Below are 17,914 nucleotides of genomic sequence, written 5' to 3'. Positions count from 1 at the left end.
AACCTTTACTCTGACTTTTCCTGTGCCTTCTGGCAAGCACAACTTTTTTGCCTTAATGCTAATTAATTTAAATAACATATTTTGCCTGGTAATTGACAGATCAGCATTTGCCAATGAGCTCATTTTGACCAGATACCCCAATACTTGTAACAAGATGGTATAAATTTTCACAATTAACGTTTCAGTGTAAAATTAAATGATCTTTTTGAGCATGCTGTCGTTGCTGGTATGTTGTGTGTATATACCAGTCATTATTGGAAGTTAACATCTCAACATATCAGCTTTTATGAATTCCCAATGTTTGTCACTACAAGCAGTTGTGAAGTCAAAAGATAATATTACATGCTGATGTAAAATGAATGTTTTATGGCACTCATCAATCCCAATATGAGAGCAGTGGCACAGACTATGTTGCATTAATGTAGAATACGCAGACGATGCAATTTGGCTTGTTAAGAAAGATGCAGCCTTTTCAGTCCCATAATACACCTTTCTGCTGTGTAGTCCTGAAAATACGGTTATATATTGATCTTCACCAACCTGTGACAGACTCTTGACTACTTCATCGACTCAAGTGAAACACAATAATGAAACTGCATTTGTCCCATTTGAATGTACATTTATTTTCAAGACTAGAACATAAAATGATATTTCTTTTTATTCCCTGAGGGCTTTTAGCTGGACAAAATCTCTGCATTTAGCATGCCTCTAAACATGTGTATCTCTGTCTTGTTCCAGGGCTGTACTTTTAGGCTATACATACACTACAGTACAAATGTGGCCCAAATATGATTGTCTTTTACTCCGGCGTGAATCATGTCCGATTTTGCCAAGCATGTGTCAACTGCACAGGTCACATGGAAACCAATTTTTGTTTTCAAATCCGATTTGCGCCACTCCAGGACATGGTGATAAGTTGGATACCGAACAACTGTTGGCGATGCAACCTCTGAATGAATGTCAATCGACATTTGTCTCAATTCTGTGCAAGCAAAAGCCAACATATCTCTGCATCTGTGTGCCAAACATGGAGCAGTGCACAAAAGTTAGCCAGCATGGACAGCGTCTCCATGCTGGAGATTGATTTCCTGCATCAATACAATGGCGTCTTTGTTCCGCCGCATGTGATTCATGGGGTCTTTGTTTTTTGTTTTTTTGCGGATGCGGGTGATCCATTCACAATGAAATCTGATATTGGCCGCATTAAAAAGAGTGACATGAACAGGCAAAAAAAAAAAAAAAAAAAAACAATAAAAATAATTAGAACTGAGCATTGAGGCCTGCAGCCTGAATTCAATCATCAGGCGGCACAAGGTTGACAGACGCTTCTAGGTGCTTCGTTAGCGGCAATGACATTAATATACGGGCATTTCAGCTATTAAATCACCGGCCTTGTTCTTCAAAAGAGCAGAGGGGAGAAATGCCTTGATCTCTGCGTTTCATCTGAAGATCCACGCCAAACGCCACTATACCCATGAACACATTTTTCTAAGGTCACCATTGCTGTGGAACGTACTGCAGACCTGAGCAGTGAACATTGCATTTGAAGATGGGTGAGTGGAAAATGAATACTTTGCAGTTGCCCCGGATGTTACATGATGTGGAGCGGTTATGACTTTTTAACATCCTTAGGCTAAGCTCAGCAGTGTACGCTATGAGACAAGTCTGACTCTGTCAGTGCGCTGCCTTTGATGTTAGGCCTTCAAGCACCATAGCAGCCCGCATCCTAAGAGTGCCGGGAGAATTTTCCAAAAGATGTCTTCTTCAGCATTAATATATGGAGTTGAACCTTTGGCATATAGGAGGAGAGGATTGCTTAAATATGAAGCTGAAGGTAGCTTTTGTTAACAAAGAACACATGGGCATCTGACCTAGACTCACTAGAGCGATTTTCACATCAGTCACTCTGAGGCTACAAGCGTAGATAAGAGTGTTAGCTCTAAGCTGTCAGCCTCACCTCCTCTCTTGTAAAGGCGGCAAGGTGCTGTCCCTGCCGATTCCTGTAGGTTTTGGGGTGTACACCTGATTGCCAATGGACGTTCAAGACCCAGAATTTAGAAGGAAATTCTGCGTATTAAAGGGAGGCATGGTTAAACCATGTTCAAGACGATCAGGCTCCCACCATTAATGATTTAAGACCATGATACTCACAGTGGGGCTACAAACATTAAGGGAGCTTTCCAATGGAGCTGCATTGGTTTCAAGGAAAAATTATTTTGTTTGTGGTTCCTACGGACTACCTACTGATTTTTGATGCTGAAGGTAATTCTGAAAAAAATATGAGATATGTGTCATCTAACAAGCCCTCATGCAATGGATCCTCAACTGTGAGCACCATATATACATTTGTTGGGGGGGTGGCAAATAAAAGCAGCAGTTGCCATGGCAACCAGGTACAGTCCTACATAGCAGATGTGAAAGTGTGACACCAATTTTAATGCACAAGTAAGGGTAAGAGTCTGGTAGAACAAGCATCAGTTCTGCTCACAGGGACAGGTCTCAAAGTACTGAGCTGACAAACATTACATATAAAAGGGAGAAGGCCTATTTTATTACATCTTCACATGGTTGAATGTGAGTCTAGTGTGTATCATTTGCTCCTCATCAGAGTTGGTTGCTGATTGTTTGGGTTTCCTAACAAAGTTATAGGTATTTAATAGTCATTTAATCATAGTAAAAAACAAATCAACACTGAACTGAACACTTATGTATGAACAATGTATGAACACCACATTATTTTTATAAAATCGAATGAATGTGTGCTTTTACTGTACTGCCAGGTTCTTTTCAAAACTATCTAAGATATAAGCTTGGTTAATAATCGCCTTTGAGGTTAGAACATGACTGTCAGTATAGATGGTCCAGAATCTTGGTCCATAGATCAACAGTGAGGGTGTTGGGTGGGTCAGTCAATTTAGCTTTCAGTTCCTCAACGGTTAGTCCATTGGACATTGGAAGTTTATCAGGGCATTTCCCACTGTGGACTTCTCTTGGGCCCTTAAGCACGGCTCTTAACACCTCAGTGCTCAGAAAGCCGGGTTAGATGGCTGACCATGCACTATAAACCTCAGCCTCCTCTGGGATGGACAAAAGCAGTGAGTTCTGATTCTGTTCAATAGCCCTTCCATTAAGGGAGACTGGAATGGATCATTAGGCCAGTCACTGACAAGGCTAATTGGCCTTGTGACAGTGTATGCTGGTAAAGTGCACAGTCAGTTTCGTGCCAGTTTACAATGTAAAAAATCTGTTCAAAGTTCAGTTCAAACAAATAAAAATGCATCCTAAGTTCATGTTTATTATATTTCAAATAAATATGGCCCTGTTTCTCTCACCTGAATCTACACTTGTCTCTAGGTGATCCATACTGGCTGCCAAAATTGTGTGCATGCACAGAATCGGGGCTTATTTTGACTAAAATGACTGGTCTGTTTCAGATATTTGTCCCAAAATACATGCATGTGTAGATCAGATTGGGCATCATTTGTAAATGTCATGGACACCACTCAATCGCAGGCACAGCCCTGCCCATCAAAATGAAAGGACGCCACACCTAGGTCAACCATCCGGTATAAAAAGGCGGAGATGAGAGACAGCAGGTGAGAACTCATTCATTCATTAACCTCAGTTTTTTGTTGCAAGCCATACTCTGACCTGACCCTGCCTCGAGCCAACTGCCTTCTGACCCCGACCACGATTTTAGATTAGCCTTCGGTCTTCTGAATAACCCTGACGTTGCCAACCAAATCCTCCACCCACGATTACGATCCTCGCGCCTTCTCTAACACTGCATCTGCCCCCAAGACCCACTGCCCGCTCCCTTCCTGCCATGGAGAGAGGTCAGAGGTCCATCCTCGCACCCAAGAACAACCGCGCCTGCTCCCCCTCTCTAGCAGCACCTTCAATGCCAGCCGCTAGTGCACCCTGCGTCCTCAACTCTGACAGTAGTAATAAGTTATTTGTTCAGTGTTGATGAAAAAACAAGAAAAATATGCAGAACATGGTAGCACGGTAGCCGGTGTTGCCATGATATCTTCAGGGTTTGTCTTATCGTCTTGACATTGCATCTCTGTCAATTTTTCCGACTGCTTAAAAGCTTCAGACTCTAATTTGACACGTTTCTGTCAAATTCCGTGGACGTGCAACCAGAGACTGCCAAAGATAAATGATTCCCTATTCCTTGCTGATCTTCTGACACCGCAACCTAAGTCTGCACGGCTGGCATCAGTTTCAGGGATGAATGGTTGTGAGAAATTGACATACCCCAGGAGGCATACACGAACCAGAATGTAGGCAGGAGGATTTCTGGGTATCTTGCCAAACCAGATGCAGAATTTATACGGCCACGATAACAAACATCTGGCTTCAGCTTCAGCTCAGGACCACATTGTTTAAGGATTTTTCAACATCTGACATGCTGTGTCTGCAGTATATGTATGAAGTATGAGGAGACTTTTTTCTTATGGCATTTATTCATCTAATGTATGGTGAGGGTCAGTCATGGCAGGCAACTAAAGTAAAACAGAAACAAAATATTTCAAAATATGGGAATGTAGTCCACAAACGGTGAGTTTGGAGCATCTTGTGACCTTCTGAAAAGGTCAGCCACAGTACTGGGCAGGGTCAAGAATAACCTAATCCCTTTAAACATGGTGTGTTTGGCCCGTCTCTGATTTACTTTCATCCATGTTAGTCACAGGGAAATGTTTCAGTTCATCAAATACATTTAAATATTAGTAAAAGACAACACAAAATGTAGTTAAGTGAAGGACTTTATTATTAAGGAGACTAGTCATCTTTGCAGAATTGCTGTAGTTTAGCCACATTGGAGGGTTTTCATGCATGAACTGCCTTTTAAAGTCACGCCACATCACAATAGGATTCAATAGGACTTTGATTAGGCCACTGCAAAGTCTTCGTTCTGTTTTTATTCTTCCAATCAGAGAGAGGACTTGCCGGTGGGTTTCGGACCATTGTCCTGCTGTAAAACCAAAGTTTGTTTCACCAAAGGTAGACAGAGGAACACTGCTTGTTCTTTTTTGTGTGTGTGATGTATTGACAGTCATCCAGAATGAGGAATTAGGGTATGTGAAAGCTGCCATTCGTTCCACCCACTTTAAACCCCATTTAACATCATTAAATGACAGAAATTATACTCCAAAAAAGGGGAGTTTCTCCTCTTCAGGCAGTCATTTGTTGTTTTATCTACTAAGGACATCCATGACCTGGTTTTATTGAGAAAAAAAAACCCAGCTCCATGTCTATTATAGCCCAGTATGTACAGGTATGTATTCGATTCAAGGAACTTGAATGTATATCCTTGAATGTTCCCAGAAGAAAACTAGACAATGGGTGAAAAAATCTTTTCAAATTTTTTTTTTCGAAATGCCAGTAAGAATACACTGGCAAATGGTCAGAAGGCTGTTCGCAGAAACGTCCATGACTAACAGCCCACAGGAATTTACAGATGGTTTATGTGGAAGATTGACCCTGTGATGTTTCACGCATTAAACCTACTCTTTTTTACCTGTGCAAAGTTCAGACAAATACAGCTGAGTATACGGCCCCGCAGTGTAAGACAGAAATGAAAGGTGCTGCTGTTGTCAGGTGATATTCATCTCTCCTCCCAGGCTTTTACCAGGCTGAAAACTGTAATTACATCTTCTATTTCACCTAGGTGCACTGTAGCCTCTGGCTGCACACAAAACTGAATTTAATGGCGAGAAAAAAAAAAAAAGTGTCACCTGCAGGTCTACAGGTGTTGTGTGGTGCAGTGTGCAAACAGACCTGACAGCTATGGTAAAATGGCATTGGTATTTTATCATTTGCTGAAACTACACAGTTTGTGTTTAATCATGCTTCCAACAACCATATGTAGCCCTGATTTGAAGGAATGCAACGCTTCCCTGATATTTAATCACCTATGTCTAGTTTAGATTACAAAATTTTACGACTGCGGACCAAAAGATTGGAAGCATTACAGCAGCTTATCAGCAACTGCCAATCGCTATGCGGGAACACAGTCAAACATTCATGCAAAATACAGTGAATTGGGAAAGTAATCACAGTGCATCTTTTTTTCAACAATTTGTTATGCTACAGCCTTATTCCAAAATGGATTTCATCAGAATTCTCCACACAACACCCCATAGTGAAAAAAACTTTACATTAGGTTTTGGCAAATTTTTTAAAGATAAAAAAAAAAAACGTTTATTAGACCTGATTTGAAAAGACACACACCTGTCCCAGTTGACAGTTCAGGTCAGAGCACAAACCAAGCATGAAGTCAAAGGAATTGTCTCTAGACCTCCGAGACAGGATTGTCTCCCAGGCATCTTGGGGCCGTGGTGGCCTAGCAGTTAAGGAAGCGGGCCCATAATCAGAAGGTTGCCGATTCATTGCTGTGATTGCTGCCCGCTGCTCACTAAGGGTGATGGTTAAAAGCAGAGGACACATTTTGTCGTGTGCACCGTGTGCTGTGCTGTGTTTCACAATGACAATAACTTCACTTTCACTTAAATCTGGGGAAGGTTACAGTAAACTTTCTGCAGCTTTGAGGGTCACAGTGAGCACAGTGGCCTCAATAAGTTCAAAACCTAAAGCAACCTAAACGTTAGTCAGAGAGGTGACCATAATCCTTTTTGGAGTCATATTTTCTAACTGACACACAGTACTCTCCGTAGAAGATACAAACCTTACTGCTAATTGTTCCAAACTGATCCGTGCATAAGCAACTCTTGATAGTCACCCTAGTTCATATATGCACATGTCTGTAAGGTGGGTCAAAACAAACAACCACAGCAGACCAGGGGCAAATCCAGTCGGAAAGCATAGGAGCTTAAATAAAGAAATGAATTAAGGATAGTTACTGACACATGAGATCAAGACAAACATACAGCACCAGTAACTTCATTACTAATTTACGGAATTTCCGGTTTCACTTCTCAAGTTTCTTTTATGATAGTGTTTTCATGCAGTGCAACATTGGCTCTAAAGGTTTGTAAAAATATGTGTAGGGTGAATTGTAGACTGATCCACATTCTAACAACCATGTAGTCTGAAATTAGCCATTACAGAAACAAAATTATCCCTCAAAATTATGCAAGGGCACACCCACTGCATTTCCACACAGATGTGGTGCATGACATGCAGTCTCAGAGTTGTGTTACCTTTGTTCAAAGGTCTATGTTGTATTTTAATATGGCTGAATTCCATTCTAATTTACATTTTTGCATGTCAACGTTACAGGTTGGCCTTATGAAATTTGTTGACCCTTTAAAATGTTATCAAAAAAGTAGCCAAAAACCAGTCACTTTAAATCCTTTTTGAGGGGAGAGGGGCTCATTTCACTTTCCTGGCAACAGATTTCATCACTGACTTCATAAACGTTTGCCAATAGCAGTAATATTAGTTCAGCTTTAAGTGCAATTGCATCTTTTTTTTTTTTTTTTTTTGCCAGCCTACAGAGGTGACATGATGTGGTGAAGAAGTGAATCAATATTGAATGAATAACTGATACAAATGCTTATTAATGCATTTTACAAAGGCATTAAAGGTTAGCTTTGCTTATTAATCTATGCGAAATATTTATTTGCACAGGACATTTCAGAAAGTGATGAGTGTCTAAAGGTGCCCCGTAGACCCAAATGTGGTAATGAGGCCTTTTTTTCCAACATGAAAAGGGTCATCAGGCGGAGCTAAAGGTGGTGTATCATGTTCAAAGCAGGTTACTGTGCATTCTAACAGAACAGCACTTTAAAAACCTCCTTTCTGTCCTACACACACACACGCACACACTCCTGCAGACAGATATAGACTCCCGCTCGTCTTTTGACTTCTGACTGAAGAGGTTGCACATGACGAGTGAGTCCCAGAGGAGCCAACCCTAGCAAAAGCAATGAGCCAGTGGGGCCCTAATTACAGCCCTACTCTGCTGGCCTCAGCACTGCTGACCAGCTTTAATGGTTGTGGAGGGGGACACGCAAAAGAGATGGAGGGGTTTATGGGCCACAGTAATAAATAAATAATCAGGTATGGCGCCTGTGCATCAGAGATGGTGAGCAGAGTTTCATTTGTCTGCTTCTTTTGAGCAAAAGCAGCCAAAATATCCCCACGTTCACATATTTTTTTCTAAATGTGGAGAGTTATGTTTAACAGTTTATATTTAACATATCTGATTAACAATCACTGAAATACAGATGGGACATACACACTGGGTAATAATATTATAACGACAGAAGGTGAAGTGAGCATTTCATGACAGTGGCACTTCCGGGTTGATGGTAGCCAGTAGCTACTAAAATTATTGTAAAGACCCAGTGACAGGGTTACAGGATCCCAATGATCATTGATGCACATTGGTGATGCAGACTTGGCTGTGTAATCTCATCCCATAAATTAGCTATACTGTATCTCAAACTGTTGAAAACTGTCCTCCACCAAAAGCACCCACACTATATATGTGAGCATTTGAACTGGAGCCATAGAAGAGGGTTAAATGACTAAGGAAATGAATGAATAAGGAAATGGAACAAAAATAAATGGCAGATGTACAAAACAAACAAAAATAAGAACCAAGATGTTAAAAGAAACAAAATGTGCATAATGTTTGCGGTGGTGGCCACTAGTGGCCAGAAGCTGCTAGGACCAGGATGGTGATAAAATGGCTAAATTAATTTAATAGGCAAATAGTATGTTTATGTATTTCAGTAAATGGGTATATTACAACTTTGACAACTTGGCTGATCACAGAAACATTAAATCAAGGCCTCACAAAACACATTAACTTCCCAATGACAACTTTAGTACATACTGTACTGAATAAAAAATATGAAAGAAGCTTCAAGGATGAATAATTAAATGCAATAAAACCAACCCTGCAGTTCAGAGCTCATGTCATGAACTAAATTAACTCTCAATTAATTTTTCCACTCTCTTCTTAATCGTGCTATACACAGTATCTTAGCAACCATGGAACATGGACTCAAGAGTGTTACACTAAATGCCACCACAAGTACGTAATGTCTCATTTGCACTCTGCCTCCCCTCATGTCTTTTTTTTTTTTTTTTTGGGTTTCTGCTCCATCCTCTCCATCACTTGCTCATCTTGCTTTTTATAACAATTCAGCAGTCATCAGCGGTTCGGGTGGAAGAATTCAGATGGCCTTAAACTGGCAGGGCGGAAAAGAGCCATGACTCTGTCCATGCTTGAAAATCTGTGAGCTGTTCATTCCAGTCAGAGTACATCTACAGAGGCATCAAGACCCATTGAGGTAAACGTCAAATCACCACGAATCATCATCCTCAGAAGTTCTTGTGTAACCTTGCAGTTCTAGCTGTTACAGTACTGAATGTGTTCTTTCTGACTGCAGTTTTTATCATCTTGCTTAGCCATGCTGTGAAATGTTTCAGCAAAAAGCAACAGGTTGTGTGTTGCGTGTGTGAAAAAGCACTGTATTTAAAGTCATCTGATGTTTCCTGGACATACAGGGGCATGGCACAATTGAAGATACAAGAATGAACAGTTTCTTATTTACTGACACAGGTAGATTACTATTGCAGTCACATATTGTATGCAAAAATGGTACCAGTGTTACAGAAAACAAATTAAAATAAAAGGAGAAAGAGAGAGAGAAAGGAGGGGGTCAAGCTCCAGAGAGGGAGCCTGGACCTGCAAAAATAGGGAGAGAAAAAGGCCAATAATGCTGGGGGAGAAGAGCCCCTGATGGAGGAGGAAAGGAAGAGGCAGTAACCATGAAGAAAACTTCTTTTATACTCTGCATTTGACTCCCAAAAAAGTTGCCACAGACCAATCAGATTGTCCTTTGATTTTTCTGCCTTGTCCAGACAGAACCCATGAAGCATGAAATAGGGTGGTCATTCAGCCCCCCGCAAGACTTTCCTGTCATGGCACCTCCTTTTGGAACCCTTCTTGTGAGTTGGAGGCCAGTGCTTGGAGACAAAGTGGGGGGGTCTTCGTGGACCTGGAATTTCCCATCTTACTCATGTGATTTTTATCACAGTTAAGAGCAAAGCCAAAACAAGTCTGTGAAATGGCTATTATGACAATTTGATAGCATTTCTTGACATAATGTAAGAGTGTAAGTTTACTGCTGCATGGCAAAATGTTATTACTAGGAGATTTTTCATTTTATAAAATTTGTATATGTATGTTCTTTTGCAATGTTTTCATCTTATCATATTTTAAAAGCAGAAATTACTAAAATACATTACATGCAGGCAACCGGTCAGCTTTATGAGAGAAACATAGGCAGTCTAAGAATCAACAGCAACAGTAACAGTGACAGAAACAGGGATGAATGTGCACTACATCAGTCAGTAAGAAATGTAAGAAATGACCTAATAGCGCTATCCCGCTATGAGGGATTTGAAGTTGGAGGGATCAGAGTTGGGTCGCAATGGTAGCTATCTGTGTCACTAGCTCTGGGGGAGGCAATGCAGTCTGTAAACAGTTAAAAAAAAAACATATTGAGGGAAAATGTTACATCAAAGTTTATTTAACAGAATCATTCTGCACCACTGTGTTCTCCTGAATTTGGGAAAAATCACTGATTTATAGGTTTATTAGAAGGGCACAACTGAAACATAACTGGGGCGGATGCGGCCCCGTAATCAGAGGGTTGCCGGTTCGAATCCTGATCCGCCGAGGTGACACTGAGCAAAACACTGTCCCCACACACTGCTCCCCTGTCATGGCTGCCCACTGTGCTGTGCTGCAGTGTTTCACAATCACTTCACTTTAGAAAATACAATGCACAAATAAAGGCGTAAAATTAATTGTTGGTCAACAATTTAACAATTATGTCAACACACTGATAGTAGAAAACAAGAAAAATTGGAGCACATGATTACTTTTAGATAATAAGGCTAAAGCCCTAATTTAAAATGTTTGGCCCCTATTTCTTTTGCTCTGCATTTTTCCGTCACCTGGGCAAAATGTAGTATGGCCACTGGATTTGGCAAAATTATTTTCCAAATAAACCTTTGAGGTTATACGAAGTTGATAAAGCTGCTATTTTTACAATGCCAGACACCCCCTTCCCTCCAGCCCACCCTTCTCCATCTTTGCAATGAAGCAATGAAGCTGAGTAGACATTACATGCACCATGTATTTGCCAGATGTTATTTCTTACACAGTGCTGATTTCATAAGGTGCCGTGAAAGCCGAGCGGAAACCAGAGAGTGTGGAAAACGGGGAGGCCTCCGCTTCTGCGAGAACTAATAAATCATCTGAAGTGATGCCCTGATCTTTTTCTGCTGAACGGATCATGCAAATGCCAAATGCGCTGAAGAACAATTTGTCGGAGGCACACACCATAGAACAGGGGGGAACATGGACCCCCCCCTCTCTGCATTCAGCTCTTAAGGACAGTCTGCTCGCTACTGCTGATCATTTTCTTACAGGAGTAACACAAAGGGTACAACTGCATCACTCCCAGCTAGCAAGGGCCGCCTATTAAAAGAAAACCATTTGAAATAATAATCACAATGATTGCATAATAGGTCTAAGGGGCGGTGAATAGGGATGCTCATTATGAGCTACATGAGCCGCACGCGCCAAGTTTCACGGTCAACTTTTTTGCTCTTGCTGGGATGAGAGTTCTGGTCATTTTGCTTTTATCTCCAGTGTTTTGCACCTGTTATAGAAAGCATGTCATAAATCCCAGGGGTACGCGGTCTTAAAAGCACGGCCTTTAATAAATGCTCCAGTATATGCTGCCCTGCAGTCTTATTAACCTTTTATTGATTTTCGAGGCCAGCGCCACACACGAACGTGAACATATGGTGGTTATAAAGCAGACACGTCACGGTGCAGATGCTCTTTTAACAACATCATTTCTACAGATCCTTAGCTGGGGGTTTATTTACGTAACAGCCCCAAAGCTGCGATCGCCAGATGAGACTGCTGCTCTCGTAAAACGGGAACAACACAACCCAATACAAAACATAAAGTTGGGCTGAATAACATCTGTGTTGTCTGCTGAAAAATCGAGCACAATGCAATTAAATATATATATATATATATCCCAGCCCATTGTTGATGTGTTGTTGTTTGTTTTTATTTATATAAATTTTTTTATGCTTCTGTGTATTTAAAAGTAAATTCTTGTACAATTCTGGAATGGGGGCTTTGAGATGTTCTCTCAGCCCTTTCATAATCGTTTTGTATTTAGGCCATATTAGCATACATTTTTCATTTCCTGTCTGTATATGTACGAGCTAGAGCCCCCATCAGATAGGAATTTTTGAGCAGGGCTTGCCAGCGTGTGGCAGATTAAGGTTCAATAGGAACATCAAGTAAAGTGAAAGTATGTGTATCTGACTGAGTGTGTGTGTGTGTCTTAGTCTGTTGAGTACGTATAAAAATGAGGACATGCATAAGAAAACACATTTACTGCAATATTATATTTATTCATAAAAATAAAAAGTTGAATTTCATTTGACGGCTCCAGACATCAACTGTAAAATCCCACTGGTTTATTTGATTGAATTTTAATATTCACATCTCTCTGTCCATTTATTATTATTGACAAATTGTTATGGCAGGTGTAAAACTGTTTTATTTCATGGCAGCTGGTAAGTGAACTTATAATGATCTAAGCAAATTATGAGTTCAAAGGAGAGATGATGCTTTTACATTCTGTATATTCAGAATTCTAGTCCCCTATCATGAAAATTTCACTTTGTGAGATTATTTAACATTAATACGAGTTCCCCGAGCTTGTCTATGGTCCTGCAGTGGATAGAAATGGCGATAGGTGTGAAAAGTGCTTCGGTCAGCCTGCTTCACCGTTCAGAGAGTGGATATGGAATTTGTCCCCTTATGACATCATAAGGGAAAAGGTTACCTCCCGTTTCTCATGGTTTTCATGTCCAGAGAATTTCCCACCCCTCCCCTAAAATATTATCTCCACCGACTGTCATGGCTTGAAAATGTGTGAAGCATTGCAGTTGCTTGGTGATTGGATGCAAAAATGAGCACAAATGTATTTTTTAGTTCCACCATGCGAGACTCTGAAGAAACAGTGGATTAGTTTCATTTTTCTGGAAAAAACATCAACACTACTCCCTGTCTTCTTCAAACATTGTGGTTGGTGAATAGTGTTGATGGCGTTATTTCCACGAATGCCCCCTCGACGTCTATAGGCCATTCTCCCAAAGACCTTGGAACAAGGACTGTTTGCAGCAATTGGACAAAATGTCTAAAACAACCCAATTCATCCAAGATTTCAGATAATTCCAACTGGATTGTCTGGTTCAAAATATAAGATGATGAGGGAGGGCCCAGCTAAACTATTCTCTGGAAAGGATGAAGCACATAACAGTAGTTCAGCCCTCATAATGTCCGCAAGGGCAGTTAGACCCATTAGCGACAGACTGGGGCAAGGACAGCAAAAGGACACAGCAAAATAAATAAATAATATCCTGCAGTGACCACATTGTCGCGACCTGGAAATAGCCATTATGTTAGCAAGGGTTCCTACCTTGTCTTTGCAAACTTGAAGCTGCATGGAATACCAGTCAGCAAGCACCAGCACAGTTCAGTTCAGTTCATACCATTTATTGTCCCTCAATGACCAATTTGGTTCAGAGAAGTGATTAAAAAGACACAGGGACACAAAGCATAAGATATTTTGCCCATCCTGGCCACAGCAATGTGAATGCATTAGCATATCAATAATGAGCAAATAATAGCTAAATGGACATAGTGCCATAGAGGATTTTGCTGATTGATTATGTGATTTATTCATACTTACCTGGCAGGGGAGATACCATGATCAAGAAGGCGGTTCACTCAGGGCGAGGCTCAGCCATTGCACTTTGGCTGTGCTGACCCCTGCGAATTCCCCAAATGTGGGAATCTCGACTGCATAATATCTGCTAGTGGGGGACTGCGTTCGCGCTTTATTCCATTTGGGAGAATTGAATTTTTTTGCACTTGCTTCAAAATGCTTCAGTAACCCTGACCAGATGGAAGAGGGCAAAATTTTTCAAATAGTGGATGGTCATTGCTAGCTTTCATTGCTGACCTTGCCTTCCTTGTTGTCCCTGACTGAAAGATAGCTTGCCACTGAGCTGAGGAAACACTTCAGTACTTCACCGTGTTGCTTGCTACACATATACAACATATTGTGCAAAAATAAGGAGGGAAAGCATTAAGCTTGCCTATGAAGATACACCTAAGATGGTCACAGAAGCAGATAAGGATACCACCAGTGGAGAGACGAGCAAACAACGCTGTGGTCAACATGACCTCATTACCATGCCAGTCAAAGCCAAACGGGGGAAAGATAATTACTTTAGTGTTGTTGTCCCTGGCTGGTGGAACAACCTGCCCTCCTCCACACGACTAGCCGAGACTATCACCACTTTTAAGAAGAAGGTGAAAACCCTCTTATTCCAAAAATATTACAGACAAATTTAACACATACACATGCATACACATTTAACAAACAAATACAAAATGTATAAATACATTATAATTTTTCTTAGTCTAGCACCCAACACTCTCCGAGCATGTTCTTCAATGACAAGTCTAAGCCTTATCAGGGCTCTTAGTTTGTATACTTGATATTCTATAGAAATCGAACGAGAATTGCTGGTGTCTTCCCATTGTAAGTCGCTTTGGATAAAAGCGTCTGCCAAATAAAGTAAAGTAAAGTAAAGTAAAGTAAAAAGCTGCAAGATGATGTGCTGATGTGGTCAGGTGCTGTTGAACCTGCTCAACCAGAGCCTGAAGATGATATTGCAGACCATCCACTCAAGACGAAGCAACAGCAGCATTCAAGGAAAACAAAAAGTATTATAGCAGCCAGGAAATATCTGCTGAAAACTGATACCACAGCAGCCACTGAACCTGGTCAGTATGTGGGAGCACAAAATCATACCTAAGGACTGGAACAAATGAACTGATCTCCAAACTGGCAAGGAATATTCCTTCTCCCAATACCAAGGAAACTCTTCAACTGGAGTCTCCTCAAAATGGCTGGCACAGCAGTGGACATGAAAGCCGGGCAAAAGAAGGCTTTTGACATTGGCCACAAAGGAAGCTTGTGGGAGATTGTCAAAGCTTGTCACAACTGCCAACCTCATTATTAAGTCCTGTGGCTACTTCACAGAATGGTTTAAAATAAGGTCGAGAGTGTTACTGGGGTGTTATCTATTCTTGATAAGCACTGCCCACTGGTTTGACTAACAAGAAAGGAATACAGCAGGAATACAGCAGCCTCCAGGTACAGGGTTAGAAATTTCTGCAAAAAGTTGTATCCAACCCATACAAACAGTCTACATTTATGTGTGCAAGTTAAATGGACGATATGAATAAAAATACATTTAAATGATTTATTACCCAAAAAATACAGTTCAGTTTGTTACACAGATATAATCAGCGCCCATCCTGATATACTTGGTGTGGGTCGGGGAATGACCCAAAACAGGGAGTCTGCATAAAATATACACTTATATATTTATAATTACACACCATATTTAGAATGTTTGTAATAGTAGAAAGTGTCACCTCTTTTTTTACCTTCATGACTGTCACCATTAAAATGAGTAAATGTGTGACGCCCAGAAGTGTCCTGCTGCTGCTCCTTTTCATCGCCACCCTTTAAAGTTCCCATGGACCCGATAGTGGGTGGTAATGCTGAGTGTGGTTTCTGGTCACAGTTGTTTTGAAAATAATGTTTTATTCACGTTTACCAGGTGCCCTTATCCAGAGTGACTTACAATCAGTAGTTACAGGGACAGTCCCCCCCTGGAGACACTCAGGGTTAAGTGTCATGATCAGGGACACGATAGTAGTAAGTGGGGTTTGAACCTGGGACTTCTGGAGAGTGTATTACCCACTAGGCTACTACCACCCATTGTTTTGAGACACGCTGCACATGGGATTGACCACAAGTTCTCAATTAGATTAAGGTCCAGGGAGTTTCCTGGCCAAAATTTCAGTGTTTTGTTCCCTGAGCCACTTAGTTCTCAGTTTGGCCTTATGACACGGTGCTCCATCATGCTGGAAATGGCATCATTCTTCACCAAACTGTTCTTGGATTGTTGGGAGAAGTTGTTGTTGGAGAATGTTTTGGTACTATTCTTTATTCATGAATGTGTTCTTAGGCCCTTTGGATGAGAAACAGCCCAACACATGAATGCTTTACTGTTGGCGCGAGACACGACTGATGGTGGCGCTCACCTTTTCTCCTCCGGACAATATTTTTTCAAGATGATCCAAACAATCGGAAAGGGGCTCAGCCTTAATATCAGTTTTGGTGATGTTTTTGATGTTTTTCTGATGTTTTGCCATTCCTGAGCCAGCTCTGCACTGGTGGCACCCCAATCCTGGTGCTTGCTGGACTTTCTTGGGCACCCTAAAGCCTTCTTCACAACACTTGAAATTCTTTCTTTGACGTTTTTGATGGCCTGATAAATGGTTGATTTAGGTGCAATCTTAGTAGCAGCAATATCCTTGCCTGTAACGCCCTTTTTATGCAACGAAACGATGACTGCACGTGTTTCCTTGCACGTACAGAGGAAGAACAATTATTTCAAGCATCACCCAACTTTTAGCATCCAGGCTGCTATTCTAACTCAATCAGCATGACAGAAGGATGGTTGAAATGTTTTTTTTTTGGGATTAAGTTAATTTTTAGGGCAAAGAGGGACTTTACAATTCATCTAAACACTCTTCATAACATTCTTCATAACATTCATGACATATATGCAGATTGCCATAATGAAAAAATGAAGCAGCAAGCTTTGTGAAAACCAGTATCTCTGTCACTTTTGGCCATGACTGTAGGTGCATTTGACTAGCGGTTTATGATTTATATATTTAATTAAATGTATATTATCCTCACAAAAATATAAAAAAAAAACATGTACTGTACACATGCATACAGATATATGAACAGCGCTTTACTTTAAATATGATAAAGTTTTATCAAAAATTTTATCACTGATTTCCGGTAAATTTTAAGCTCAATCATTTAAAAGTACAGGTTATATGTGAATAATAAAAGTCACATCCCACTGTTGCTACTGAACCTGAACCCTGAACCTTCTGCGGCGTGACAGCAGCCAGATTTTAAATGCAGAAAAAGCATTGCTGCAAAGGTTCCTGCCTCCTGCCTCTTGGCCCTACTGTTTCCATCCATCACTCAATATTCATTTACCCGACAGAGCGCATCAATAATGCACATGTGTGTGTGTGTGTGTGTGTGTGTGCATGTGTGAGAATGACGGACGTGTGCATGATTGCCCGGCAACAGTACACACGTTTTCAAGCTTTTTTTCAGCGACGCCGGCGCTTAGATGTTATTCAGACCCCCTTTTAGATGTTATTTCAGACCCCCTTTTTGACCCGCAATCTGCCGTCAACGCACAGCAACCCACAGCATTGATGACTCATTATCAGTTTGTCTACAAAAAAATCTCGAGTGGCTTGGGGGGGTGTGGAGGGAAAAAGCATCGAGAACATCCAAGCTTGTTTTTTTTTTTTTTTTCCTGCGTCCCTCATGTAATTCCAGCTCCATCTGCATTTCTAGAAATAGCTTTCCTTGAAAAAAAAAAAAAAGCGCTTGTGGCCTTGCTTGGTGCGGGGCCTGAGTCTGTCACTCAAACAAGTTTCAGCGGCTGCCAGCGGTCCTCACGGAAAGCGAACAGGCGGCGCCTTAAAGAAGACTCTGCAGGCCCTATCCGAATGTGACCCGCACGTAGCCTTTACTGCTCACACAAAAGACGGGAGATCAGACCAACCAAGGTCTTTGATACCACGCAAGGAAACGGAAACGTAAGACACGAGGCTTGTGGGTGGAACACGAATGTGCTCCTTTTTTCAAAAACCCCCGCTCCGAGGGCAGGATCGCTTGGAAATTCAATGAGCCTTCAGAAGAGGCAG

The 17,914-nt window shown here is 41.1% G+C and overlaps 1 non-coding gene across 1 annotated transcript; it reads left to right on the top strand.

Moving 5' to 3' along the window:
* The first annotated feature begins 13,767 nt into the window (after nt 1-13,767).
* Nucleotides 13,768-13,931, top strand: LOC114763905 (U1 spliceosomal RNA). Its single transcript, XR_003742402.1, has one exon. It is a non-coding gene; the product is annotated as a U1 spliceosomal RNA (small nuclear RNA).
* The last annotated feature ends 3,983 nt before the right edge of the window (nt 13,932-17,914 follow it).

The sequence above is a fragment of the Denticeps clupeoides genome, chromosome 14 (genome assembly GCF_900700375.1).
Source record: "Denticeps clupeoides chromosome 14, fDenClu1.1, whole genome shotgun sequence".
In the NCBI taxonomy this organism is placed as follows: domain Eukaryota; kingdom Metazoa; phylum Chordata; class Actinopteri; order Clupeiformes; family Denticipitidae; genus Denticeps; species Denticeps clupeoides.
The sequence above is the reverse complement of the archived record's forward strand: the minus strand, read 5'-3'. Positions and strand labels throughout refer to the sequence as shown.